Source organism: Ambystoma mexicanum, chromosome 2q, assembly GCF_040938575.1.
Source record: "Ambystoma mexicanum isolate Mex_15411 chromosome 2q, UKY_AmexF1_1, whole genome shotgun sequence".
NCBI classification, from domain to species: Eukaryota; Metazoa; Chordata; class Amphibia; order Caudata; family Ambystomatidae; genus Ambystoma; species Ambystoma mexicanum.
Window position 1 is genome coordinate 126,489,000 of NC_090924.1, and position 26,474 is coordinate 126,515,473.

Here is a 26,474-nt window from a genome sequence, read left to right on the forward strand (position 1 = left end):
GAAATACACTGGGAAGGCAAGCATCCTCACATGTATTCTGTATATGGGGCCAATAAAAAAATGCACGCGCTTGCATTTTGTGTATGTAATGTTGCAGAGCACAGAGAGGATTTATTTTCCCTACTGCTGGGTATTTGGGTCTCTGGGATCACAGTTGGGTCCGCTCCGTCCTCTGAAATGGTCCATATTAGTTACATAGGTTAGTGTACCAAAGAAATAATACATTTTCATATACAGCTTCTTCATTTCTGTGTTCTGAGGGATTACCAGTTGTAAGAAATGCACTTGCCGGTACAGTGATTCCCTGGCTTTCTCTGGCCCGAGAAAGCTTTTCCTCTGAAGTGGGAACAGAAGTTGGACTGCTTCTGCTGAACTTCCTGAAAGCAGAGCTGGCGGGAGGAGGGACTTTTTGAGTGCTGGGAAAATTTGAGCTGGAAATTTGCATCGGCTGGACAGAGATTGCTTGGAGCAGCCAAAATATAATAACGGCCATGGCGCTCAAGTAAAGCAGAAAGCTTTTAGTATACACCTTTTGCACTCTTGTCAACGAAGCTGGGCTCTGTGAATGCTCACCCTACGCAAGAAAAGAGAACAGACTTTGCTGGTGACCTAAATATATCTCGCCTGATCGAGCACGATCGAGCTCTGAGTGAGCAGCTGTGCAATGGTCATCTTTACCAAAGGGGAGATGCTGCTTTTTCCAGTGTCACGCCCATGCTCTCAGGGCTGGAGGGAGGAGGGCTGCTTTTTGTTTTTACAGGCAAAAGGAAAGGCCCAGCCCTCAGAGCTTCTGCCAATGCAGATCCCAGCAGGTGCAAAATAAAGGCTCTCCCCCACCTTGCCAGCTGCAGATTGATCAGAAGACTGCTAGTCTAGTGTGTTGGGCCACTTTCTCTCTTCTGTGTATCGTCCCCTCTTATTACATAAACAGCATAAGAGGAATAAAGGAAGGAAGGAAGGAAGGAAGGAACAGTGTATCGCAAGCACCTTCCACCCTGATGTCAATGGGCCACCAACCTTCGGGATGAGGAGGAGACCTGTGAAGACAGTCAGAGCGTGCCGACTGGGGCATTCATTTGGCTCATACACCGACAAGGCTTTCAGCGGCAGGAACAAACTTCAGGAATAGGCATTCTTGGCCTCGAATCCTAAGGGGGGTGCAAACGCTGAGGACAATTCCGTCAAATGCTCAAAGGACCGTGGCTCGTTGGTCTAGGGGTATGATTCTCGCTTTGGGTGCGAGAGGTCCCGGGTTCAAATCCCGGACGAGCCCAATCAAGGTGGTTAACTTGAGCTCCTTTTTTTTGTTTTTTCAATGTTATTTTCATTGGACAGACTCTCTGGTTTTCTCGGTAAGCAGTAGTCGATGAACAATTCACTTCCTGAACCTCTTTGCGTGCCATGTCCTTGCGACAAGCACTTTGTGTTCTCTGTTAGCTCTCAGTAACATTCCTTGATTTGCTTGTGAGTTTTGGCCGTCCGATCTCAAAGTGGAAATATGTCCTTCCCTCTGTACGCTGCATAGGCCCTCAGCTGGCATACTTGTATATGTGCGCATGCTTGATAGGACGTATGTTTTAGGCTGGATTGTGTGAGCTTCAGGCGCAAGGCATTTGATTAGTCTTTAAGCAGGTCCACTTGCACTGCCCTTTGCACCTGTTCTCCCAGTCCCTACAAAGGTGAGCAAGCAGCTGTTTCTGTAGTGTAGTGGTTATCACGTTCGCCTCACACGCGAAAGGTCCCCGGTTCGAGACCGGGCAGAAACACTCTCTGCTGGCATTTTACACAAAATAGTTTTTTTCCCCTTTTGTCACACACAAATGTAAAGTATGAACTTATTTGCGTTCCCATGGAAATAGCATATGCTCTCAAGAGCTTGAGAAATACACTGGGAAGGCAAGCATCCTCACATGTATTCTGTATATGGGGCCAATAAAAAAATGCACGCGCTTGCATTTTGTGTATGTAATGTTGCAGAGCACAGAGAGGATTTATTTTCCCTACTGCTGGGTATTTGGGTCTCTGGGATCACAGTTGGGTCCGCTCCGTCCTCTGAAATGGTCCATATTAGTTACATAGGTTAGTGTACCAAAGAAATAATACATTTTCATATACAGCTTCTTCATTTCTGTGTTCTGAGGGATTACCCGTTGTAAGAAATGCACTTGCCGGTACAGTGATTCCCTGGCTTTCTCTGGCCCGAGAAAGCTTTTCCTCTGAAGTGGGAACAGAAGTTGGACTGCTTCTGCTGAACTTCCTGAAAGCAGAGCTGGCGGGAGGAGGGACTTTTTGAGTGCTGGGAAAATTTGAGCTGGAAATTTGCATCGGCTGGACAGAGATTGCTTGGAGCAGCCAAAATATAATAACGGCCATGGCGCTCAAGTAAAGCAGAAAGCTTTTAGTATACACCTTTTGCACTCTTGTCAACGAAGCTGGGCTCTGTGAATGCTCACCCTACGCAAGAAAAGAGAACAGACTTTGCTGGTGACCTAAATATATCTCGCCTGATCGAGCACGATCGAGCTCTGAGTGAGCAGCTGTGCAATGGTCATCTTTACCAAAGGGGAGATGCTGCTTTTTCCAGTGTCACGCCCATGCTCTCAGGGCTGGAGGGAGGAGGGCTGCTTTTTGTTTTTACAGGCAAAAGGAAAGGCCCAGCCCTCAGAGCTTCTGCCAATGCAGATCCCAGCAGGTGCAAAATAAAGGCTCTCCCCCACCTTGCCAGCTGCAGATTGATCAGAAGACTGCTAGTCTAGTGTGTTGGGCCACTTTCTCTCTTCTGTGTATCGTCCCCTCTTATTACATAAACAGCATAAGAGGAATAAAGGAAGGAAGGAAGGAAGGAAGGAACAGTGTATCGCAAGCACCTTCCACCCTGATGTCAATGGGCCACCAACCTTCGGGATGAGGAGGAGACCTGTGAAGACAGTCAGAGCGTGCCGACTGGGGCATTCATTTGGCTCATACACCGACAAGGCTTTCAGCGGCAGGAACAAACTTCAGGAATAGGCATTCTTGGCCTCGAATCCTAAGGGGGGTGCAAACGCTGAGGACAATTCCGTCAAATGCTCAAAGGACCGTGGCTCGTTGGTCTAGGGGTATGATTCTCGCTTTGGGTGCGAGAGGTCCCGGGTTCAAATCCCGGACGAGCCCAATCAAGGTGGTTAACTTGAGCTCCTTTTTTTTGTTTTTTCAATGTTATTTTCATTGGACAGACTCTCTGGTTTTCTCGGTAAGCAGTAGTCGATGAACAATTCACTTCCTGAACCTCTTTGCGTGCCATGTCCTTGCGACAAGCACTTTGTGTTCTCTGTTAGCTCTCAGTAACATTCCTTGATTTGCTTGTGAGTTTTGGCCGTCCGATCTCAAAGTGGAAATATGTCCTTCCCTCTGTACGCTGCATAGGCCCTCAGCTGGCATACTTGTATATGTGCGCATGCTTGATAGGACGTATGTTTTAGGCTGGATTGTGTGAGCTTCAGGCGCAAGGCATTTGATTAGTCTTTAAGCAGGTCCACTTGCACTGCCCTTTGCACCTGTTCTCCCAGTCCCTACAAAGGTGAGCAAGCAGCTGTTTCTGTAGTGTAGTGGTTATCACGTTCGCCTCACACGCGAAAGGTCCCCGGTTCGAGACCGGGCAGAAACACTCTCTGCTGGCATTTTACACAAAATAGTTTTTTTCCCCTTTTGTCACACACAAATGTAAAGTATGAACTTATTTGCGTTCCCATGGAAATAGCATATGCTCTCAAGAGCTTGAGAAATACACTGGGAAGGCAAGCATCCTCACATGTATTCTGTATATGGGGCCAATAAAAAAATGCACGCGCTTGCATTTTGTGTATGTAATGTTGCAGAGCACAGAGAGGATTTATTTTCCCTACTGCTGGGTATTTGGGTCTCTGGGATCACAGTTGGGTCCGCTCCGTCCTCTGAAATGGTCCATATTAGTTACATAGGTTAGTGTACCAAAGAAATAATACATTTTCATATACAGCTTCTTCATTTCTGTGTTCTGAGGGATTACCCGTTGTAAGAAATGCACTTGCCGGTACAGTGATTCCCTGGCTTTCTCTGGCCCGAGAAAGCTTTTCCTCTGAAGTGGGAACAGAAGTTGGACTGCTTCTGCTGAACTTCCTGAAAGCAGAGCTGGCGGGAGGAGGGACTTTTTGAGTGCTGGGAAAATTTGAGCTGGAAATTTGCATCGGCTGGACAGAGATTGCTTGGAGCAGCCAAAATATAATAACGGCCATGGCGCTCAAGTAAAGCAGAAAGCTTTTAGTATACACCTTTTGCACTCTTGTCAACGAAGCTGGGCTCTGTGAATGCTCACCCTACGCAAGAAAAGAGAACAGACTTTGCTGGTGACCTAAATATATCTCGCCTGATCGAGCACGATCGAGCTCTGAGTGAGCAGCTGTGCAATGGTCATCTTTACCAAAGGGGAGATGCTGCTTTTTCCAGTGTCACGCCCATGCTCTCAGGGCTGGAGGGAGGAGGGCTGCTTTTTGTTTTTACAGGCAAAAGGAAAGGCCCAGCCCTCAGAGCTTCTGCCAATGCAGATCCCAGCAGGTGCAAAATAAAGGCTCTCCCCCACCTTGCCAGCTGCAGATTGATCAGAAGACTGCTAGTCTAGTGTGTTGGGCCACTTTCTCTCTTCTGTGTATCGTCCCCTCTTATTACATAAACAGCATAAGAGGAATAAAGGAAGGAAGGAAGGAAGGAAGGAACAGTGTATCGCAAGCACCTTCCACCCTGATGTCAATGGGCCACCAACCTTCGGGATGAGGAGGAGACCTGTGAAGACAGTCAGAGCGTGCCGACTGGGGCATTCATTTGGCTCATACACCGACAAGGCTTTCAGCGGCAGGAACAAACTTCAGGAATAGGCATTCTTGGCCTCGAATCCTAAGGGGGGTGCAAACGCTGAGGACAATTCCGTCAAATGCTCAAAGGACCGTGGCTCGTTGGTCTAGGGGTATGATTCTCGCTTTGGGTGCGAGAGGTCCCGGGTTCAAATCCCGGACGAGCCCAATCAAGGTGGTTAACTTGAGCTCCTTTTTTTTGTTTTTTCAATGTTATTTTCATTGGACAGACTCTCTGGTTTTCTCGGTAAGCAGTAGTCGATGAACAATTCACTTCCTGAACCTCTTTGCGTGCCATGTCCTTGCGACAAGCACTTTGTGTTCTCTGTTAGCTCTCAGTAACATTCCTTGATTTGCTTGTGAGTTTTGGCCGTCCGATCTCAAAGTGGAAATATGTCCTTCCCTCTGTACGCTGCATAGGCCCTCAGCTGGCATACTTGTATATGTGCGCATGCTTGATAGGACGTATGTTTTAGGCTGGATTGTGTGAGCTTCAGGCGCAAGGCATTTGATTAGTCTTTAAGCAGGTCCACTTGCACTGCCCTTTGCACCTGTTCTCCCAGTCCCTACAAAGGTGAGCAAGCAGCTGTTTCTGTAGTGTAGTGGTTATCACGTTCGCCTCACACGCGAAAGGTCCCCGGTTCGAGACCGGGCAGAAACACTCTCTGCTGGCATTTTACACAAAATAGTTTTTTTCCCCTTTTGTCACACACAAATGTAAAGTATGAACTTATTTGCGTTCCCATGGAAATAGCATATGCTCTCAAGAGCTTGAGAAATACACTGGGAAGGCAAGCATCCTCACATGTATTCTGTATATGGGGCCAATAAAAAAATGCACGCGCTTGCATTTTGTGTATGTAATGTTGCAGAGCACAGAGAGGATTTATTTTCCCTACTGCTGGGTATTTGGGTCTCTGGGATCACAGTTGGGTCCGCTCCGTCCTCTGAAATGGTCCATATTAGTTACATAGGTTAGTGTACCAAAGAAATAATACATTTTCATATACAGCTTCTTCATTTCTGTGTTCTGAGGGATTACCCGTTGTAAGAAATGCACTTGCCGGTACAGTGATTCCCTGGCTTTCTCTGGCCCGAGAAAGCTTTTCCTCTGAAGTGGGAACAGAAGTTGGACTGCTTCTGCTGAACTTCCTGAAAGCAGAGCTGGCGGGAGGAGGGACTTTTTGAGTGCTGGGAAAATTTGAGCTGGAAATTTGCATCGGCTGGACAGAGATTGCTTGGAGCAGCCAAAATATAATAACGGCCATGGCGCTCAAGTAAAGCAGAAAGCTTTTAGTATACACCTTTTGCACTCTTGTCAACGAAGCTGGGCTCTGTGAATGCTCACCCTACGCAAGAAAAGAGAACAGACTTTGCTGGTGACCTAAATATATCTCGCCTGATCGAGCACGATCGAGCTCTGAGTGAGCAGCTGTGCAATGGTCATCTTTACCAAAGGGGAGATGCTGCTTTTTCCAGTGTCACGCCCATGCTCTCAGGGCTGGAGGGAGGAGGGCTGCTTTTTGTTTTTACAGGCAAAAGGAAAGGCCCAGCCCTCAGAGCTTCTGCCAATGCAGATCCCAGCAGGTGCAAAATAAAGGCTCTCCCCCACCTTGCCAGCTGCAGATTGATCAGAAGACTGCTAGTCTAGTGTGTTGGGCCACTTTCTCTCTTCTGTGTATCGTCCCCTCTTATTACATAAACAGCATAAGAGGAATAAAGGAAGGAAGGAAGGAAGGAAGGAACAGTGTATCGCAAGCACCTTCCACCCTGATGTCAATGGGCCACCAACCTTCGGGATGAGGAGGAGACCTGTGAAGACAGTCAGAGCGTGCCGACTGGGGCATTCATTTGGCTCATACACCGACAAGGCTTTCAGCGGCAGGAACAAACTTCAGGAATAGGCATTCTTGGCCTCGAATCCTAAGGGGGGTGCAAACGCTGAGGACAATTCCGTCAAATGCTCAAAGGACCGTGGCTCGTTGGTCTAGGGGTATGATTCTCGCTTTGGGTGCGAGAGGTCCCGGGTTCAAATCCCGGACGAGCCCAATCAAGGTGGTTAACTTGAGCTCCTTTTTTTTGTTTTTTCAATGTTATTTTCATTGGACAGACTCTCTGGTTTTCTCGGTAAGCAGTAGTCGATGAACAATTCACTTCCTGAACCTCTTTGCGTGCCATGTCCTTGCGACAAGCACTTTGTGTTCTCTGTTAGCTCTCAGTAACATTCCTTGATTTGCTTGTGAGTTTTGGCCGTCCGATCTCAAAGTGGAAATATGTCCTTCCCTCTGTACGCTGCATAGGCCCTCAGCTGGCATACTTGTATATGTGCGCATGCTTGATAGGACGTATGTTTTAGGCTGGATTGTGTGAGCTTCAGGCGCAAGGCATTTGATTAGTCTTTAAGCAGGTCCACTTGCACTGCCCTTTGCACCTGTTCTCCCAGTCCCTACAAAGGTGAGCAAGCAGCTGTTTCTGTAGTGTAGTGGTTATCACGTTCGCCTCACACGCGAAAGGTCCCCGGTTCGAGACCGGGCAGAAACACTCTCTGCTGGCATTTTACACAAAATAGTTTTTTTCCCCTTTTGTCACACACAAATGTAAAGTATGAACTTATTTGCGTTCCCATGGAAATAGCATATGCTCTCAAGAGCTTGAGAAATACACTGGGAAGGCAAGCATCCTCACATGTATTCTGTATATGGGGCCAATAAAAAAATGCACGCGCTTGCATTTTGTGTATGTAATGTTGCAGAGCACAGAGAGGATTTATTTTCCCTACTGCTGGGTATTTGGGTCTCTGGGATCACAGTTGGGTCCGCTCCGTCCTCTGAAATGGTCCATATTAGTTACATAGGTTAGTGTACCAAAGAAATAATACATTTTCATATACAGCTTCTTCATTTCTGTGTTCTGAGGGATTACCCGTTGTAAGAAATGCACTTGCCGGTACAGTGATTCCCTGGCTTTCTCTGGCCCGAGAAAGCTTTTCCTCTGAAGTGGGAACAGAAGTTGGACTGCTTCTGCTGAACTTCCTGAAAGCAGAGCTGGCGGGAGGAGGGACTTTTTGAGTGCTGGGAAAATTTGAGCTGGAAATTTGCATCGGCTGGACAGAGATTGCTTGGAGCAGCCAAAATATAATAACGGCCATGGCGCTCAAGTAAAGCAGAAAGCTTTTAGTATACACCTTTTGCACTCTTGTCAACGAAGCTGGGCTCTGTGAATGCTCACCCTACGCAAGAAAAGAGAACAGACTTTGCTGGTGACCTAAATATATCTCGCCTGATCGAGCCTGATCGAGCACGATCGAGCTCTGAGTGAGCAGCTGTGCAATGGTCATCTTTACCAAAGGGGAGATGCTGCTTTTTCCAGTGTCACGCCCATGCTCTCAGGGCTGGAGGGAGGAGGGCTGCTTTTTGTTTTTACAGGCAAAAGGAAAGGCCCAGCCCTCAGAGCTTCTGCCAATGCAGATCCCAGCAGGTGCAAAATAAAGGCTCTCCCCCACCTTGCCAGCTGCAGATTGATCAGAAGACTGCTAGTCTAGTGTGTTGGGCCACTTTCTCTCTTCTGTGTATCGTCTTTTCTTATTACATAAACAGCATAAGAGGAATAAAGGAAGGAAGGAAGGAAGGAAGGAACAGTGTATCGCAAGCACCTTCCACCCTGATGTCAATGGGCCACCAACCTTCGGGATGAGGAGGAGACCTGTGAAGACAGTCAGAGCGTGCCGACTGGGGCATTCATTTGGCTCATACACCGACAAGGCTTTCAGCGGCAGGAACAAACTTCAGGAATAGGCATTCTTGGCCTCGAATCCTAAGGGGGGTGCAAACGCTGAGGACAATTCCGTCAAATGCTCAAAGGACCGTGGCTCGTTGGTCTAGGGGTATGATTCTCGCTTTGGGTGCGAGACGAGCCCAATCAAGGTGGTTAACTTGAGCTCCTTTTTTTTGTTTTTTCAATGTTATTTTCATTGGACAGACTCTCTGGTTTTCTCGGTAAGCAGTAGTCGATGAACAATTCACTTCCTGAACCTCTTTGCGTGCCATGTCCTTGCGACAAGCACTTTGTGTTCTCTGTTAGCTCTCAGTAACATTCCTTGATTTGCTTGTGAGTTTTGGCCGTCCGATCTCAAAGTGGAAATATGTCCTTCCCTCTGTACGCTGCATAGGCCCTCAGCTGGCATACTTGTATATGTGCGCATGCTTGATAGGACGTATGTTTTAGGCTGGATTGTGTGAGCTTCAGGCGCAAGGCATTTGATTAGTCTTTAAGCAGGTCCACTTGCACTGCCCTTTGCACCTGTTCTCCCAGTCCCTACAAAGGTGAGCAAGCAGCTGTTTCTGTAGTGTAGTGGTTATCACGTTCCCCTCACACGCGAAAGGTCCCCGGTTCGAGACCGGGCAGAAACACTCTCTGCTGGCATTTTACACAAAATAGTTTTTTTCCCCTTTTGTCACACACAAATGTAAAGTATGAACTTATTTGCGTTCCCATGGAAATAGCATATGCTCTCAAGAGCTTGAGAAATACACTGGGAAGGCAAGCATCCTCACATGTATTCTGTATATGGGGCCAATAAAAAAATGCACGCGCTTGCATTTTGTGTATGTAATGTTGCAGAGCACAGAGAGGATTTATTTTCCCTACTGCTGGGTATTTGGGTCTCTGGGATCACAGTTGGGTCCGCTCCGTCCTCTGAAATGGTCCATATTAGTTACATAGGTTAGTGTACCAAAGAAATAATACATTTTCATATACAGCTTCTTCATTTCTGTGTTCTGAGGGATTACCAGTTGTAAGAAATGCACTTGCCGGTACAGTGATTCCCTGGCTTCTCTGGCCCGAGAAAGCTTTTCCTCTGAAGTGGGAACAGAAGTTGGACTGCTTCTGCTGAACTTCCTGAAAGCAGAGCTGGCGGGAGGAGGGACTTTTTGAGTGCTGGGAAAATTTGAGCTGGAAATTTGCATCGGCTGGACAGAGATTGCTTGGAGCAGCCAAAATATAATAACGGCCATGGCGCTCAAGTAAAGCAGAAAGCTTTTAGTATACACCTTTTGCACTCTTGTCAACGAAGCTGGGCTCTGTGAATGCTCACCCTACGCAAGAAAAGAGAACAGACTTTGCTGGTGACCTAAATATATCTCGCCTGATCGAGCACGATCGAGCTCTGAGTGAGCAGCTGTGCAATGGTCATCTTTACCAAAGGGTAGATGCTGCTTTTTCCAGTGTCACGCCCATGCTCTCAGGGCTGGAGGGAGGAGGGCTGCTTTTTGTTTTTACAGGCAAAAGGAAAGGCCCAGCCCTCAGAGCTTCTGCCAATGCAGATCCCAGCAGGTGCAAAATAAAGGCTCTCCCCCACCTTGCCAGCTGCAGATTGATCAGAAGACTGCTAGTCTAGTGTGTTGGGCCACTTTCTTCTGTGTATCGTCCCCTCTTATTACATAAACAGCATAAGAGGAATAAAGGAAGGAAGGAAGGAAGGAAGGAACAGTGTATCGCAAGCACCTTCCACCCTGATGTCAATGGGCCACCAACCTTCGGGATGAGGAGGAGACCTGTGAAGACAGTCAGAGCGTGCCGACTGGGGCATTCATTTGGCTCATACACCGACAAGGCTTTCAGCGGCAGGAACAAACTTCAGGAATAGGCATTCTTGGCCTCGAATCCTAAGGGGGGTGCAAACGCTGAGGACAATTCCGTCAAATGCTCAAAGGACCGTGGCTCGTTGGTCTAGGGGTATGATTCTCGCTTTGGGTGCGAGAGGTCCCGGGTTCAAATCCCGGACGAGCCCAATCAAGGTGGTTAACTTGAGCTCCTTTTTTTTGTTTTTTCAATGTTATTTTCATTGGACAGACTCTCTGGTTTTCTCGGTAAGCAGTAGTCGATGAACAATTCACTTCCTGAACCTCTTTGCGTGCCATGTCCTTGCGACAAGCACTTTGTGTTCTCTGTTAGCTCTCAGTAACATTCCTTGATTTGCTTGTGAGTTTTGGCCGTCCGATCTCAAAGTGGAAATATGTCCTTCCCTCTGTACGCTGCATAGGCCCTCAGCTGGCATACTTGTATATGTGCGCATGCTTGATAGGACGTATGTTTTAGGCTGGATTGTGTGAGCTTCAGGCGCAAGGCATTTGATTAGTCTTTAAGCAGGTCCACTTGCACTGCCCTTTGCACCTGTTCTCCCAGTCCCTACAAAGGTGAGCAAGCAGCTGTTTCTGTAGTGTAGTGGTTATCACGTTCGCCTCACACGCGAAAGGTCCCCGGTTCGAGACCGGGCAGAAACACTCTCTGCTGGCATTTTACACAAAATAGTTTTTTTCCCCTTTTGTCACACACAAATGTAAAGTATGAACTTATTTGCGTTCCCATGGAAATAGCATATGCTCTCAAGAGCTTGAGAAATACACTGGGAAGGCAAGCATCCTCACATGTATTCTGTATATGGGGCCAATAAAAAAATGCACGCGCTTGCATTTTGTGTATGTAATGTTGCAGAGCACAGAGAGGATTTATTTTCCCTACTGCTGGGTATTTGGGTCTCTGGGATCACAGTTGGGTCCGCTCCGTCCTCTGAAATGGTCCATATTAGTTACATAGGTTAGTGTACCAAAGAAATAATACATTTTCATATACAGCTTCTTCATTTCTGTGTTCTGAGGGATTACCAGTTGTAAGAAATGCACTTGCCGGTACAGTGATTCCCTGGCTTTCTCTGGCCCGAGAAAGCTTTTCCTCTGAAGTGGGAACAGAAGTTGGACTGCTTCTGCTGAACTTCCTGAAAGCAGAGCTGGCGGGAGGAGGGACTTTTTGAGTGCTGGGAAAATTTGAGCTGGAAATTTGCATCGGCTGGACAGAGATTGCTTGGAGCAGCCAAAATATAATAACGGCCATGGCGCTCAAGTAAAGCAGAAAGCTTTTAGTATACACCTTTTGCACTCTTGTCAACGAAGCTGGGCTCTGTGAATGCTCACCCTACGCAAGAAAAGAGAACAGACTTTGCTGGTGACCTAAATATATCTCGCCTGATCGAGCACGATCGAGCTCTGAGTGAGCAGCTGTGCAATGGTCATCTTTACCAAAGGGGAGATGCTGCTTTTTCCAGTGTCATGCCCATGCTCTCAGGGCTGGAGGGAGGAGGGCTGCTTTTTGTTTTTACAGGCAAAAGGAAAGGCCCAGCCCTCAGAGCTTCTGCCAATGCAGATCCCAGCAGGTGCAAAATAAAGGCTCTCCCCCACCTTGCCAGCTGCAGATTGATCAGAAGACTGCTAGTCTAGTGTGTTGGGCCACTTTCTCTCTTCTGTGTATCGTCCCCTCTTATTACATAAACAGCATAAGAGGAATAAAGGAAGGAAGGAAGGAAGGAAGGAAGGAACAGTGTATCGCAAGCACCTTCCACCCTGATGTCAATGGGCCACCAACCTTCGGGATGAGGAGGAGACCTGTGAAGACAGTCAGAGCGTGCCGACTGGGGCATTCATTTGGCTCATACACCGACAAGGCTTTCAGCGGCAGGAACAAACTTCAGGAATAGGCATTCTTGGCCTCGAATCCTAAGGGGGGTGCAAACGCTGAGGACAATTCCGTCAAATGCTCAAAGGACCGTGGCTCGTTGGTCTAGGGGTATGATTCTCGCTTTGGGTGCGAGAGGTCCCGGGTTCAAATCCCGGACGAGCCCAATCAAGGTGGTTAACTTGAGCTCCTTTTTTTTGTTTTTTCAATGTTATTTTCATTGGACAGACTCTCTGGTTTTCTCGGTAAGCAGTAGTCGATGAACAATTCACTTCCTGAACCTCTTTGCGTGCCATGTCCTTGCGACAAGCACTTTGTGTTCTCTGTTAGCTCTCAGTAACATTCCTTGATTTGCTTGTGAGTTTTGGCCGTCCGATCTCAAAGTGGAAATATGTCCTTCCCTCTGTACGCTGCATAGGCCCTCAGCTGGCATACTTGTATATGTGCGCATGCTTGATAGGACGTATGTTTTAGGCTGGATTGTGTGAGCTTCAGGCGCAAGGCATTTGATTAGTCTTTAAGCAGGTCCACTTGCACTGCCCTTTGCACCTGTTCTCCCAGTCCCTACAAAGGTGAGCAAGCAGCTGTTTCTGTAGTGTAGTGGTTATCACGTTCGCCTCACACGCGAAAGGTCCCCGGTTCGAGACCGGGCAGAAACACTCTCTGCTGGCATTTTACACAAAATAGTTTTTTTCCCCTTTTGTCACACACAAATGTAAAGTATGAACTTATTTGCGTTCCCATGGAAATAGCATATGCTCTCAAGAGCTTGAGAAATACACTGGGAAGGCAAGCATCCTCACATGTATTCTGTATATGGGGCCAATAAAAAAATGCACGCGCTTGCATTTTGTGTATGTAATGTTGCAGAGCACAGAGAGGATTTATTTTCCCTACTGCTGGGTATTTGGGTCTCTGGGATCACAGTTGGGTCCGCTCCGTCCTCTGAAATGGTCCATATTAGTTACATAGGTTAGTGTACCAAAGAAATAATACATTTTCATATACAGCTTCTTCATTTCTGTGTTCTGAGGGATTACCCGTTGTAAGAAATGCACTTGCCGGTACAGTGATTCCCTGGCTTTCTCTGGCCCGAGAAAGCTTTTCCTCTGAAGTGGGAACAGAAGTTGGACTGCTTCTGCTGAACTTCCTGAAAGCAGAGCTGGCGGGAGGAGGGACTTTTTGAGTGCTGGGAAAATTTGAGCTGGAAATTTGCATCGGCTGGACAGAGATTGCTTGGAGCAGCCAAAATATAATAACGGCCATGGCGCTCAAGTAAAGCAGAAAGCTTTTAGTATACACCTTTTGCACTCTTGTCAACGAAGCTGGGCTCTGTGAATGCTCACCCTACGCAAGAAAAGAGAACAGACTTTGCTGGTGACCTAAATATATCTCGCCTGATCGAGCCTGATCGAGCACGATCGAGCTCTGAGTGAGCAGCTGTGCAATGGTCATCTTTACCAAAGGGGAGATGCTGCTTTTTCCAGTGTCACGCCCATGCTCTCAGGGCTGGAGGGAGGAGGGCTGCTTTTTGTTTTTACAGGCAAAAGGAAAGGCCCAGCCCTCAGAGCTTCTGCCAATGCAGATCCCAGCAGGTGCAAAATAAAGGCTCTCCCCCACCTTGCCAGCTGCAGATTGATCAGAAGACTGCTAGTCTAGTGTGTTGGGCCACTTTCTCTCTTCTGTGTATCGTCTTTTCTTATTACATAAACAGCATAAGAGGAATAAAGGAAGGAAGGAAGGAAGGAAGGAACAGTGTATCGCAAGCACCTTCCACCCTGATGTCAATGGGCCACCAACCTTCGGGATGAGGAGGAGACCTGTGAAGACAGTCAGAGCGTGCCGACTGGGGCATTCATTTGGCTCATACACCGACAAGGCTTTCAGCGGCAGGAACAAACTTCAGGAATAGGCATTCTTGGCCTCGAATCCTAAGGGGGGTGCAAACGCTGAGGACAATTCCGTCAAATGCTCAAAGGACCGTGGCTCGTTGGTCTAGGGGTATGATTCTCGCTTTGGGTGCGAGACGAGCCCAATCAAGGTGGTTAACTTGAGCTCCTTTTTTTTGTTTTTTCAATGTTATTTTCATTGGACAGACTCTCTGGTTTTCTCGGTAAGCAGTAGTCGATGAACAATTCACTTCCTGAACCTCTTTGCGTGCCATGTCCTTGCGACAAGCACTTTGTGTTCTCTGTTAGCTCTCAGTAACATTCCTTGATTTGCTTGTGAGTTTTGGCCGTCCGATCTCAAAGTGGAAATATGTCCTTCCCTCTGTACGCTGCATAGGCCCTCAGCTGGCATACTTGTATATGTGCGCATGCTTGATAGGACGTATGTTTTAGGCTGGATTGTGTGAGCTTCAGGCGCAAGGCATTTGATTAGTCTTTAAGCAGGTCCACTTGCACTGCCCTTTGCACCTGTTCTCCCAGTCCCTACAAAGGTGAGCAAGCAGCTGTTTCTGTAGTGTAGTGGTTATCACGTTCCCCTCACACGCGAAAGGTCCCCGGTTCGAGACCGGGCAGAAACACTCTCTGCTGGCATTTTACACAAAATAGTTTTTTTCCCCTTTTGTCACACACAAATGTAAAGTATGAACTTATTTGCGTTCCCATGGAAATAGCATATGCTCTCAAGAGCTTGAGAAATACACTGGGAAGGCAAGCATCCTCACATGTATTCTGTATATGGGGCCAATAAAAAAATGCACGCGCTTGCATTTTGTGTATGTAATGTTGCAGAGCACAGAGAGGATTTATTTTCCCTACTGCTGGGTATTTGGGTCTCTGGGATCACAGTTGGGTCCGCTCCGTCCTCTGAAATGGTCCATATTAGTTACATAGGTTAGTGTACCAAAGAAATAATACATTTTCATATACAGCTTCTTCATTTCTGTGTTCTGAGGGATTACCAGTTGTAAGAAATGCACTTGCCGGTACAGTGATTCCCTGGCTTTCTCTGGCCCGAGAAAGCTTTTCCTCTGAAGTGGGAACAGAAGTTGGACTGCTTCTGCTGAACTTCCTGAAAGCAGAGCTGGCGGGAGGAGGGACTTTTTGAGTGCTGGGAAAATTTGAGCTGGAAATTTGCATCGGCTGGACAGAGATTGCTTGGAGCAGCCAAAATATAATAACGGCCATGGCGCTCAAGTAAAGCAGAAAGCTTTTAGTATACACCTTTTGCACTCTTGTCAACGAAGCTGGGCTCTGTGAATGCTCACCCTACGCAAGAAAAGAGAACAGACTTTGCTGGTGACCTAAATATATCTCGCCTGATCGAGCACGATCGAGCTCTGAGTGAGCAGCTGTGCAATGGTCATCTTTACCAAAGGGTAGATGCTGCTTTTTCCAGTGTCACGCCCATGCTCTCAGGGCTGGAGGGAGGAGGGCTGCTTTTTGTTTTTACAGGCAAAAGGAAAGGCCCAGCCCTCAGAGCTTCTGCCAATGCAGATCCCAGCAGGTGCAAAATAAAGGCTCTCCCCCACCTTGCCAGCTGCAGATTGATCAGAAGACTGCTAGTCTAGTGTGTTGGGCCACTTTCTCTCTTCTGTGTATCGTCCCCTCTTATTACATAAACAGCATAAGAGGAATAAAGGAAGGAAGGAAGGAAGGAAGGAACAGTGTATCGCAAGCACCTTCCACCCTGATGTCAATGGGCCACCAACCTTCGGGATGAGGAGGAGACCTGTGAAGACAGTCAGAGCGTGCCGACTGGGGCATTCATTTGGCTCATACACCGACAAGGCTTTCAGCGGCAGGAACAAACTTCAGGAATAGGCATTCTTGGCCTCGAATCCTAAGGGGGGTGCAAACGCTGAGGACAATTCCGTCAAATGCTCAAAGGACCGTGGCTCGTTGGTCTAGGGGTATGATTCTCGCTTTGGGTGCGAGAGGTCCCGGGTTCAAATCCCGGACGAGCCCAATCAAGGTGGTTAACTTGAGCTCCTTTTTTTTGTTTTTTCAATGTTATTTTCATTGGACAGACTCTCTGGTTTTCTCGGTAAGCAGTAGTCGATGAACAATTCACTTCCTGAACCTCTTTGCGTGCCATGTCCTTGCGACAAGCACTTTGTGTTCTCTGTTAGCTCTCAGTAACATTCCTTGATTTGCTTGTGAGTTTTGGCCGTCCGATCTCAAAGTGGAAATATGTCCTTCCCTCTGTACGCTGCATAGGCCCTCAGCTGGCATACTTGTATATGTGCGCATGCTTGATAGGACGTATGTTTTAGGCTGGATTGTGTGAGCTTCAGGCGCAAGGCATTTGATTAGTCTTTAAGCAGGTCCACTTGCACTGCCCTTTGCACCTGTTCTCCCAGTCCCTACAAAGGTGAGCAAGCAGCTGTTTCTGTAGTGTAGTGGTTATCACGTTCGCCTCACACGCGAAAGGTCCCCGGTTCGAGACCGGGCAGAAACACTCTCTGCTGGCATTTTACACAAAATAGTTTTTTTCCCCTTTTGTCACACACAAATGTAAAGTATGAACTTATTTGCGTTCCCATGGAAATAGCATATGCTCTCAAGAGCTTGAGAAATACACTGGGAAGGCAAGCATCCTCACATGTATTCTGTATATGGGGCCAATAAAAAAATGCACGCGCTTGCATTTTGTGTATGTAATGTTGCAGAGCACAGAGAGGATTTATTTTCCCTACTGCTGGGTATTTGGGTCTCTGGGATCACAGTTGGGTCCGCTCCGTCCTCTGAAATGGTCCATATTAGTTACATAGGTTAGTGTACCAAAGAAATAATACATTTTCATATACAGCTTCTTCATTTCTGTGTTCTGAGGGATTACCAGTTGTAAGAAATGCACTTGCCGGTACAGTGATTCCCTGGCTTTCTCTGGCCCGAGAAAGCTTTTCCTCTGAAGTGGGAACAGAAGTTGGACTGCTTCTGCTGAACTTCCTGAAAGCAGAGCTGGCGGGAGGAGGGACTTTTTGAGTGCTGGGAAAATTTGAGCTGGAAATTTGCATCGGCTGGACAGAGATTGCTTGGAGCAGCCAAAATATAATAACGGCCATGGCGCTCAAGTAAAGCAGAAAGCTTTTAGTATACACCTTTTGCACTCTTGTCAACGAAGCTGGGCTCTGTGAATGCTCACCCTACGCAAGAAAAGAGAACAGACTTTGCTGGTGACCTAAATATATCTCGCCTGATCGAGCACGATCGAGCTCTGAGTGAGCAGCTGTGCAATGGTCATCTTTACCAAAGGGGAGATGCTGCTTTTTCCAGTGTCACGCCCATGCTCTCAGGGCTGGAGGGAGGAGGGCTGCTTTTTGTTTTTACAGGCAAAAGGAAAGGCCCAGCCCTCAGAGCTTCTGCCAATGCAGATCCCAGCAGGTGCAAAATAAAGGCTCTCCCCCACCTTGCCAGCTGCAGATTGATCAGAAGACTGCTAGTCTAGTGTGTTGGGCCACTTTCTCTCTTCTGTGTATCGTCCCCTCTTATTACATAAACAGCATAAGAGGAATAAAGGAAGGAAGGAAGGAAGGAAGGAAGGAACAGTGTATCGCAAGCACCTTCCACCCTGATGTCAATGGGCCACCAACCTTCGGGATGAGGAGGAGACCTGTGAAGACAGTCAGAGCGTGCCGACTGGGGCATTCATTTGGCTCATACACCGACAAGGCTTTCAGCGGCAGGAACAAACTTCAGGAATAGGCATTCTTGGCCTCGAATCCTAAGGGGGGTGCAAACGCTGAGGACAATTCCGTCAAATGCTCAAAGGACCGTGGCTCGTTGGTCTAGGGGTATGATTCTCGCTTTGGGTGCGAGAGGTCCCGGGTTCAAATCCCGGAAGAGCCCAATCAAGGTGGTTAACTTGAGCTCCTTTTTTTTGTTTTTTCAATGTTATTTTCATTGGACAGACTCTCTGGTTTTCTCGGTAAGCAGTAGTCGATGAACAATTCACTTCCTGAACCTCTTTGCGTGCCATGTCCTTGCGACAAGCACTTTGTGTTCTCTGTTAGCTCTCAGTAACATTCCTTGATTTGCTTGTGAGTTTTGGCCGTCCGATCTCAAAGTGGAAATATGTCCTTCCCTCTGTACGCTGCATAGGCCCTCAGCTGGCATACTTGTATATGTGCGCATGCTTGATAGGACGTATGTTTAAGGCTGGATTGTGTGAGCTTCAGGCGCAAGGCATTTGATTAGTCTTTAAGCAGGTCCACTTGCACTGCCCTTTGCACCTGTTCTCCCAGTCCCTACAAAGGTGAGCAAGCAGCTGTTTCTGTAGTGTAGTGGTTATCACGTTCGCCTCACACGCGAAAGGTCCCCGGTTCGAGACCGGGCAGAAACACTCTCTGCTGGCATTTTACACAAAATAGTTTTTTTCCCCTTTTGTCACACACAAATGTAAAGTATGAACTTATTTGCGTTCCCATGGAAATAGCATATGCTCTCAAGAGCTTGAGAAATACACTGGGAAGGCAAGCATCCTCACATGTATTCTGTATATGGGGCCAATAAAAAAATGCACGCGCTTGCATTTTGTGTATGTAATGTTGCAGAGCACAGAGAGGATTTATTTTCCCTACTGCTGGGTATTTGGGTCTCTGGGATCACAGTTGGGTCCGCTCCGTCCTCTGAAATGGTCCATATTAGTTAAATAGGTTAGTGTACCAAAGAAATAATACATTTTCATATACAGCTTCTTCATTTCTGTGTTCTGAGGGATTACCAGTTGTAAGAAATGCACTTGCCGGTACAGTGATTCCCTGGCTTTCTCTGGCCCGAGAAAGCTTTTCCTCTGAAGTGGGAACAGAAGTTGGACTGCTTCTGCTGAACTTCCTGAAAGCAGAGCTGGCGGGAGGAGGGACTTTTTGAGTGCTGGGAAAATTTGAGCTGGAAATTTGCATCGGCTGGACAGAGATTGCTTGGAGCAGCCAAAATATAATAACGGCCATGGCGCTCAAGTAAAGCAGAAAGCTTTTAGTATACACCTTTTGCACTCTTGTCAACGAAGCTGGGCTCTGTGAATGCTCACCCTACGCAAGAAAAGAGAACAGACTTTGCTGGTGACCTAAATATATCTCGCCTGATCGAGCCTGATCGAGCACGATCGAGCTCTGAGTGAGCAGCTGTGCAATGGTCATCTTTACCAAAGGGGAGATGCTGCTTTTTCCAGTGTCACGCCCATGCTCTCAGGGCTGGAGGGAGGAGGGCTGCTTTTTGTTTTTACAGGCAAAAGGAAAGGCCCAGCCCTCAGAGCTTCTGCCAATGCAGATCCCAGCAGGTGCAAAATAAAGGCTCTCCCCCACCTTGCCAGCTGCAGATTGATCAGAAGACTGCTAGTCTAGTGTGTTGGGCCACTTTCTCTCTTCTGTGTATCGTCCCCTCTTATTACATAAACAGCATAAGAGGAATAAAGGAAGGAAGGAAGGAAGGAAGGAACAGTGTATCGCAAGCACCTTCCACCCTGATGTCAATGGGCCACCAACCTTCGGGATGAGGAGGAGACCTGTGAAGACAGTCAGAGCGTGCCGACTGGGGCATTCATTTGGCTCATACACCGACAAGGCTTTCAGCGGCAGGAACAAACTTCAGGAATAGGCATTCTTGGCCTCGAATCCTAAGGGGGGTGCAAACGCTGAGGACAATTCCGTCAAATGCTCAAAGGACCGTGGCTCGTTGGTCTAGGGGTATGATTCTCGCTTTGGGTGCGAGAGGTCCCGGGTTCAAATCCCGGACGAGCCCAATCAAGGTGGTTAACTTGAGCTCCTTTTTTTTGTTTTTTCAATGTTATTTTCATTGGACAGACTCTCTGGTTTTCTCGGTAAGCAGTAGTCGATGAACAATTCACTTCCTGAACCTCTTTGCGTGCCATGTCCTTGCGACAAGCACTTTGTGTTCTCTGTTAGCTCTCAGTAACATTCCTTGATTTGCTTGTGAGTTTTGGCCGTCCGATCTCAAAGTGGAAATATGTCCTTCCCTCTGTACGCTGCATAGGCCCTCAGCTGGCATACTTGTATATGTGCGCATGCTTGATAGGACGTATGTTTTAGGCTGGATTGTGTGAGCTTCAGGCGCAAGGCATTTGATTAGTCTTTAAGCAGGTCCACTTGCACTGCCCTTTGCACCTGTTCTCCCAGTCCCTACAAAGGTGAGCAAGCAGCTGTTTCTGTAGTGTAGTGGTTATCACGTTCGCCTCACACGCGAAAGGTCCCCGGTTCGAGACCGGGCAGAAACACTCTCTGCTGGCATTTTACACAAAATAGTTTTTTTCCCCTTTTGTCACACACAAATGTAAAGTATGAACTTATTTGCGTTCCCATGGAAATAGCATATGCTCTCAAGAGCTTGAGAAATACACTGGGAAGGCAAGCATCCTCACATGTATTCTGTATATGGGGCCAATAAAAAAATGCACGCGCTTGCATTTTGTGTATGTAATGTTGCAGAGCACAGAGAGGATTTATTTTCCCTACTGCTGGGTATTTGGGTCTCTGGGATCACAGTTGGGTCCGCTCCGTCCTCTGAAATGGTCCATATTAGTTACATAGGTTAGTGTACCAAAGAAATAATACATTTTCATATACAGCTTCTTCATTTCTGTGTTCTGAGGGATTACCAGTTGTAAGAAATGCACTTGCCGGTACAGTGATTCCCTGGCTTTCTCTGGCCCGAGAAAGCTTTTCCTCTGAAGTGGGAACAGAAGTTGGACTGCTTCTGCTGAACTTCCTGAAAGCAGAGCTGGCGGGAGGAGGGACTTTTTGAGTGCTGGGAAAATTTGAGCTGGAAATTTGCATCGGCTGGACAGAGATTGCTTGGAGCAGCCAAAATATAATAACGGCCATGGCGCTCAAGTAAAGCAGAAAGCTTTTAGTATACACCTTTTGCACTCTTGTCAACGAAGCTGGGCTCTGTGAATGCTCACCCTACGCAAGAAAAGAGAACAGACTTTGCTGGTGACCTAAATATATCTCGCCTGATCGAGCACGATCGAGCTCTGAGTGAGCAGCTGTGCAATGGTCATCTTTACCAAAGGGGAGATGCTGCTTTTTCCAGTGTCACGCCCATGCTCTCAGGGCTGGAGGGAGGAGGGCTGCTTTTTGTTTTTACAGGCAAAAGGAAAGGCCCAGCCCTCAGAGCTTCTGCCAATGCAGATCCCAGCAGGTGCAAAATAAAGGCTCTCCCCCACCTTGCCAGCTGCAGATTGATCAGAAGACTGCTAGTCTAGTGTGTTGGGCCACTTTCTCTCTTCTGTGTATCGTCCCCTCTTATTACATAAACAGCATAAGAGGAATAAAGGAAGGAAGGAAGGAAGGAAAGAACAGTGTATCGCAAGCACCTTCCACCCTGATGTCAATGGGCCACCAACCTTCGGGATGAGGAGGAGACCTGTGAAGACAGTCAGAGCGTGCCGACTGGGGCATTCATTTGGCTCATACACCGACAAGGCTTTCAGCGGCAGGAACAAACTTCAGGAATAGGCATTCTTGGCCTCGAATCCTAAGGGGGGTGCAAACGCTGAGGACAATTCCGTCAAATGCTCAAAGGACCGTGGCTCGTTGGTCTAGGGGTATGATTCTCGCTTTGGGTGCGAGAGGTCCCGGGTTCAAATCCCGGACGAGCCCAATCAAGGTGGTTAACTTGAGCTCCTTTTTTTTGTTTTTTCAATGTTATTTTCATTGGACAGACTCTCTGGTTTTCTCGGTAAGCAGTAGTCGATGAACAATTCACTTCCTGAACCTCTTTGCGTGCCATGTCCTTGCGACAAGCACTTTGTGTTCTCTGTTAGCTCTCAGTAACATTCCTTGATTTGCTTGTGAGTTTTGGCCGTCCGATCTCAAAGTGGAAATATGTCCTTCCCTCTGTACGCTGCATAGGCCCTCAGCTGGCATACTTGTATATGTGCGCATGCTTGATAGGACGTATGTTTTAGGCTGGATTGTGTGAGCTTCAGGCGCAAGGCATTTGATTAGTCTTTAAGCAGGTCCACTTGCACTGCCCTTTGCACCTGTTCTCCCAGTCCCTACAAAGGTGAGCAAGCAGCTGTTTCTGTAGTGTAGTGGTTATCACGTTCGCCTCACACGCGAAAGGTCCCCGGTTCGAGACCGGGCAGAAACACTCTCTGCTGGCATTTTACACAAAATAGTTTTTTTCCCCTTTTGTCACACACAAATGTAAAGTATGAACTTATTTGCGTTTCCATGGAAATAGCATATGCTCTCAAGAGCTTGAGAAATACACTGGGAAGGCAAGCATCCTCACATGTATTCTGTATATGGGGCCAATAAAAAAATGCACGCGCTTGCATTTTGTGTATGTAATGTTGCAGAGCACAGAGAGGATTTATTTTCCCTACTGCTGGGTATTTGGGTCTCTGGGATCACAGTTGGGTCCGCTCCGTCCTCTGAAATGGTCCATATTAGTTACATAGGTTAGTGTACCAAAGAAATAATACATTTTCATATACAGCTTCTTCATTTCTGTGTTCTGAGGGATTACCAGTTGTAAGAAATGCACTTGCCGGTACAGTGATTCCCTGGCTTTCTCTGGCCCGAGAAAGCTTTTCCTCTGAAGTGGGAACAGAAGTTGGACTGCTTCTGCTGAACTTCCTGAAAGCAGAGCTGGCGGGAGGAGGGACTTTTTGAGTGCTGGGAAAATTTGAGCTGGAAATTTGCATCGGCTGGACAGAGATTGCTTGGAGCAGCCAAAATATAATAACGGCCATGGCGCTCAAGTAAAGCAGAAAGCTTTTAGTATACACCTTTTGCACTCTTGTCAACGAAGCTGGGCTCTGTGAATGCTCACCCTACGCAAGAAAAGAGAACAGACTTTGCTGGTGACCTAAATATATCTCGCCTGATCGAGCACGATCGAGCTCTGAGTGAGCAGCTGTGCAATGGTCATCTTTACCAAAGGGGAGATGCTGCTTTTTCCAGTGTCACGCCCATGCTCTCAGGGCTGGAGGGAGGAGGGCTGCTTTTTGTTTTTACAGGCAAAAGGAAAGGCCCAGCCCTCAGAGCTTCTGCCAATGCAGATCCCAGCAGGTGCAAAATAAAGGCTCTCCCCCACCTTGCCAGCTGCAGATTGATCAGAAGACTGCTAGTCTAGTGTGTTGGGCCACTTTCTCTCTTCTGTGTATCGTCCCCTCTTATTACATAAACAGCATAAGAGGAATAAAGGAAGGAAGGAAGGAAGGAAGGAAGGAAGGAAGGAACAGTGTATCGCAAGCACCTTCCACCCTGATGTCAATGGGCCACCAACCTTCGGGATGAGGAGGAGACCTGTGAAGACAGTCAGAGCGTGCCGACTGGGGCATTCATTTGGCTCATACACCGACAAGGCTTTCAGCGGCAGGAACAAACTTCAGGAATAGGCATTCTTGGCCTCGAATCCTAAGGGGGGTGCAAACGCTGAGGACAATTCCGTCAAATGCTCAAAGGACCGTGGCTCGTTGGTCTAGGGGTATGATTCTCGCTTTGGGTGCGAGAGGTCCCGGGTTCAAATCCCGGACGAGCCCAATCAAGGTGGTTAACTTGAGCTCCTTTTTTTTGTTTTTTCAATGTTATTTTCATTGGACAGACTCTCTGGTTTTCTCGGTAAGCAGTAGTCGATGAACAATTCACTTCCTGAACCTCTTTGCGTGCCATGTCCTTGCGACAAGCACTTTGTGTTCTCTGTTAGCTCTCAGTAACATTCCTTGATTTGCTTGTGAGTTTTGGCCGTCCGATCTCAAAGTGGAAATATGTCCTTCCCTCTGTACGCTGCATAGGCCCTCAGCTGGCATACTTGTATATGTGCGCATGCTTGATAGGACGTATGTTTTAGGCTGGATTGTGTGAGCTTCAGGCGCAAGGCATTTGATTAGTCTTTAAGCAGGTCCACTTGCACTGCCCTTTGCACCTGTTCTCCCAGTCCCTACAAAGGTGAGCAAGCAGCTGTTTCTGTAGTGTAGTGGTTATCACGTTCGCCTCACACGCGAAAGGTCCCCGGTTCGAGACCGGGCAGAAACACTCTCTGCTGGCATTTTACACAAAATAGTTTTTTTCCCCTTTTGTCACACACAAATGTAAAGTATGAACTTATTTGCGTTCCCATGGAAATAGCATATGCTCTCAAGAGCTTGAGAAATACACTGGGAAGGCAAGCATCCTCACATGTATTCTGTATATGGGGCCAATAAAAAAATGCACGCGCTTGCATTTTGTGTATGTAATGTTGCAGAGCACAGAGAGGATTTATTTTCCCTACTGCTGGGTATTTGGGTCTCTGGGATCACAGTTGGGTCCGCTCCGTCCTCTGAAATGGTCCATATTAGTTACATAGGTTAGTGTACCAAAGAAATAATACATTTTCATATACAGCTTCTTCATTTCTGTGTTCTGAGGGATTACCCGTTGTAAGAAATGCACTTGCCGGTACAGTGATTCCCTGGCTTTCTCTGGCCCGAGAAAGCTTTTCCTCTGAAGTGGGAACAGAAGTTGGACTGCTTCTGCTGAACTTCCTGAAAGCAGAGCTGGCGGGAGGAGGGACTTTTTGAGTGCTGGGAAAATTTGAGCTGGAAATTTGCATCGGCTGGACAGAGATTGCTTGGAGCAGCCAAAATATAATAACGGCCATGGCGCTCAAGTAAAGCAGAAAGCTTTTAGTATACACCTTTTGCACTCTTGTCAACGAAGCTGGGCTCTGTGAATGCTCACCCTACGCAAGAAAAGAGAACAGACTTTGCTGGTGACCTAAATATATCTCGCCTGATCGAGCCTGATCGAGCACGATCGAGCTCTGAGTGAGCAGCTGTGCAATGGTCATCTTTACCAAAGGGGAGATGCTGCTTTTTCCAGTGTCACGCCCATGCTCTCAGGGCTGGAGGGAGGAGGGCTGCTTTTTGTTTTTACAGGCAAAAGGAAAGGCCCAGCCCTCAGAGCTTCTGCCAATGCAGATCCCAGCAGGTGCAAAATAAAGGCTCTCCCCCACCTTGCCAGCTGCAGATTGATCAGAAGACTGCTAGTCTAGTGTGTTGGGCCACTTTCTCTCTTCTGTGTATCGTCTTTTCTTATTACATAAACAGCATAAGAGGAATAAAGGAAGGAAGGAAGGAAGGAAGGAACAGTGTATCGCAAGCACCTTCCACCCTGATGTCAATGGGCCACCAACCTTCGGGATGAGGAGGAGACCTGTGAAGACAGTCAGAGCGTGCCGACTGGGGCATTCATTTGGCTCATACACCGACAAGGCTTTCAGCGGCAGGAACAAACTTCAGGAATAGGCATTCTTGGCCTCGAATCCTAAGGGGGGTGCAAACGCTGAGGACAATTCCGTCAAATGCTCAAAGGACCGTGGCTCGTTGGTCTAGGGGTATGATTCTCGCTTTGGGTGCGAGACGAGCCCAATCAAGGTGGTTAACTTGAGCTCCTTTTTTTTGTTTTTTCAATGTTATTTTCATTGGACAGACTCTCTGGTTTTCTCGGTAAGCAGTAGTCGATGAACAATTCACTTCCTGAACCTCTTTGCGTGCCATGTCCTTGCGACAAGCACTTTGTGTTCTCTGTTAGCTCTCAGTAACATTCCTTGATTTGCTTGTGAGTTTTGGCCGTCCGATCTCAAAGTGGAAATATGTCCTTCCCTCTGTACGCTGCATAGGCCCTCAGCTGGCATACTTGTATATGTGCGCATGCTTGATAGGACGTATGTTTTAGGCTGGATTGTGTGAGCTTCAGGCGCAAGGCATTTGATTAGTCTTTAAGCAGGTCCACTTGCACTGCCCTTTGCACCTGTTCTCCCAGTCCCTACAAAGGTGAGCAAGCAGCTGTTTCTGTAGTGTAGTGGTTATCACGTTCCCCTCACACGCGAAAGGTCCCCGGTTCGAGACCGGGCAGAAACACTCTCTGCTGGCATTTTACACAAAATAGTTTTTTTCCCCTTTTGTCACACACAAATGTAAAGTATGAACTTATTTGCGTTCCCATGGAAATAGCATATGCTCTCAAGAGCTTGAGAAATACACTGGGAAGGCAAGCATCCTCACATGTATTCTGTATATGGGGCCAATAAAAAAATGCACGCGCTTGCATTTTGTGTATGTAATGTTGCAGAGCACAGAGAGGATTTATTTTCCCTACTGCTGGGTATTTGGGTCTCTGGGATCACAGTTGGGTCCGCT

The 26,474-nt window shown here is 47.4% G+C and overlaps 21 non-coding genes across 21 annotated transcripts; all 21 read left to right on the forward strand.

Moving 5' to 3' along the window:
* Positions 1-1,201: 1,201 nt before the first annotated feature.
* On the forward strand, positions 1,202-1,273 carry TRNAP-UGG (transfer RNA proline (anticodon UGG)). The gene has a single exon. It is a non-coding gene; the product is annotated as a tRNA-Pro (tRNA).
* Positions 1,274-1,693: 420 nt separating this feature from the next.
* On the forward strand, positions 1,694-1,766 carry TRNAV-CAC (transfer RNA valine (anticodon CAC)). Its single transcript has one exon. It is a non-coding gene; the product is annotated as a tRNA-Val (tRNA).
* Positions 1,767-3,081: 1,315 nt separating this feature from the next.
* TRNAP-UGG (transfer RNA proline (anticodon UGG)) lies at positions 3,082-3,153 on the forward strand. The gene has a single exon. It is a non-coding gene; the product is annotated as a tRNA-Pro (tRNA).
* Positions 3,154-3,573: 420 nt separating this feature from the next.
* Positions 3,574-3,646, forward strand: TRNAV-CAC (transfer RNA valine (anticodon CAC)). Its single transcript has one exon. It is a non-coding gene; the product is annotated as a tRNA-Val (tRNA).
* A 1,315-nt stretch (positions 3,647-4,961) lies between these two features.
* TRNAP-UGG (transfer RNA proline (anticodon UGG)) lies at positions 4,962-5,033 on the forward strand. Its single transcript has one exon. It is a non-coding gene; the product is annotated as a tRNA-Pro (tRNA).
* Positions 5,034-5,453: 420 nt separating this feature from the next.
* TRNAV-CAC (transfer RNA valine (anticodon CAC)) lies at positions 5,454-5,526 on the forward strand. Its single transcript has one exon. It is a non-coding gene; the product is annotated as a tRNA-Val (tRNA).
* A 1,315-nt stretch (positions 5,527-6,841) lies between these two features.
* Positions 6,842-6,913, forward strand: TRNAP-UGG (transfer RNA proline (anticodon UGG)). Its single transcript has one exon. It is a non-coding gene; the product is annotated as a tRNA-Pro (tRNA).
* Positions 6,914-7,333: 420 nt separating this feature from the next.
* TRNAV-CAC (transfer RNA valine (anticodon CAC)) lies at positions 7,334-7,406 on the forward strand. Its single transcript has one exon. It is a non-coding gene; the product is annotated as a tRNA-Val (tRNA).
* A 3,178-nt stretch (positions 7,407-10,584) lies between these two features.
* TRNAP-UGG (transfer RNA proline (anticodon UGG)) lies at positions 10,585-10,656 on the forward strand. The gene has a single exon. It is a non-coding gene; the product is annotated as a tRNA-Pro (tRNA).
* A 420-nt stretch (positions 10,657-11,076) lies between these two features.
* Positions 11,077-11,149, forward strand: TRNAV-CAC (transfer RNA valine (anticodon CAC)). Its single transcript has one exon. It is a non-coding gene; the product is annotated as a tRNA-Val (tRNA).
* Positions 11,150-12,468: 1,319 nt separating this feature from the next.
* TRNAP-UGG (transfer RNA proline (anticodon UGG)) lies at positions 12,469-12,540 on the forward strand. Its single transcript has one exon. It is a non-coding gene; the product is annotated as a tRNA-Pro (tRNA).
* A 420-nt stretch (positions 12,541-12,960) lies between these two features.
* On the forward strand, positions 12,961-13,033 carry TRNAV-CAC (transfer RNA valine (anticodon CAC)). Its single transcript has one exon. It is a non-coding gene; the product is annotated as a tRNA-Val (tRNA).
* A 3,183-nt stretch (positions 13,034-16,216) lies between these two features.
* TRNAP-UGG (transfer RNA proline (anticodon UGG)) lies at positions 16,217-16,288 on the forward strand. Its single transcript has one exon. It is a non-coding gene; the product is annotated as a tRNA-Pro (tRNA).
* A 420-nt stretch (positions 16,289-16,708) lies between these two features.
* TRNAV-CAC (transfer RNA valine (anticodon CAC)) lies at positions 16,709-16,781 on the forward strand. The gene has a single exon. It is a non-coding gene; the product is annotated as a tRNA-Val (tRNA).
* A 1,811-nt stretch (positions 16,782-18,592) lies between these two features.
* Positions 18,593-18,665, forward strand: TRNAV-CAC (transfer RNA valine (anticodon CAC)). The gene has a single exon. It is a non-coding gene; the product is annotated as a tRNA-Val (tRNA).
* Positions 18,666-19,990: 1,325 nt separating this feature from the next.
* TRNAP-UGG (transfer RNA proline (anticodon UGG)) lies at positions 19,991-20,062 on the forward strand. Its single transcript has one exon. It is a non-coding gene; the product is annotated as a tRNA-Pro (tRNA).
* A 420-nt stretch (positions 20,063-20,482) lies between these two features.
* On the forward strand, positions 20,483-20,555 carry TRNAV-CAC (transfer RNA valine (anticodon CAC)). Its single transcript has one exon. It is a non-coding gene; the product is annotated as a tRNA-Val (tRNA).
* A 1,315-nt stretch (positions 20,556-21,870) lies between these two features.
* On the forward strand, positions 21,871-21,942 carry TRNAP-UGG (transfer RNA proline (anticodon UGG)). The gene has a single exon. It is a non-coding gene; the product is annotated as a tRNA-Pro (tRNA).
* A 420-nt stretch (positions 21,943-22,362) lies between these two features.
* On the forward strand, positions 22,363-22,435 carry TRNAV-CAC (transfer RNA valine (anticodon CAC)). Its single transcript has one exon. It is a non-coding gene; the product is annotated as a tRNA-Val (tRNA).
* Positions 22,436-23,762: 1,327 nt separating this feature from the next.
* TRNAP-UGG (transfer RNA proline (anticodon UGG)) lies at positions 23,763-23,834 on the forward strand. Its single transcript has one exon. It is a non-coding gene; the product is annotated as a tRNA-Pro (tRNA).
* A 420-nt stretch (positions 23,835-24,254) lies between these two features.
* On the forward strand, positions 24,255-24,327 carry TRNAV-CAC (transfer RNA valine (anticodon CAC)). Its single transcript has one exon. It is a non-coding gene; the product is annotated as a tRNA-Val (tRNA).
* Positions 24,328-26,474: the final 2,147 nt, after the last annotated feature.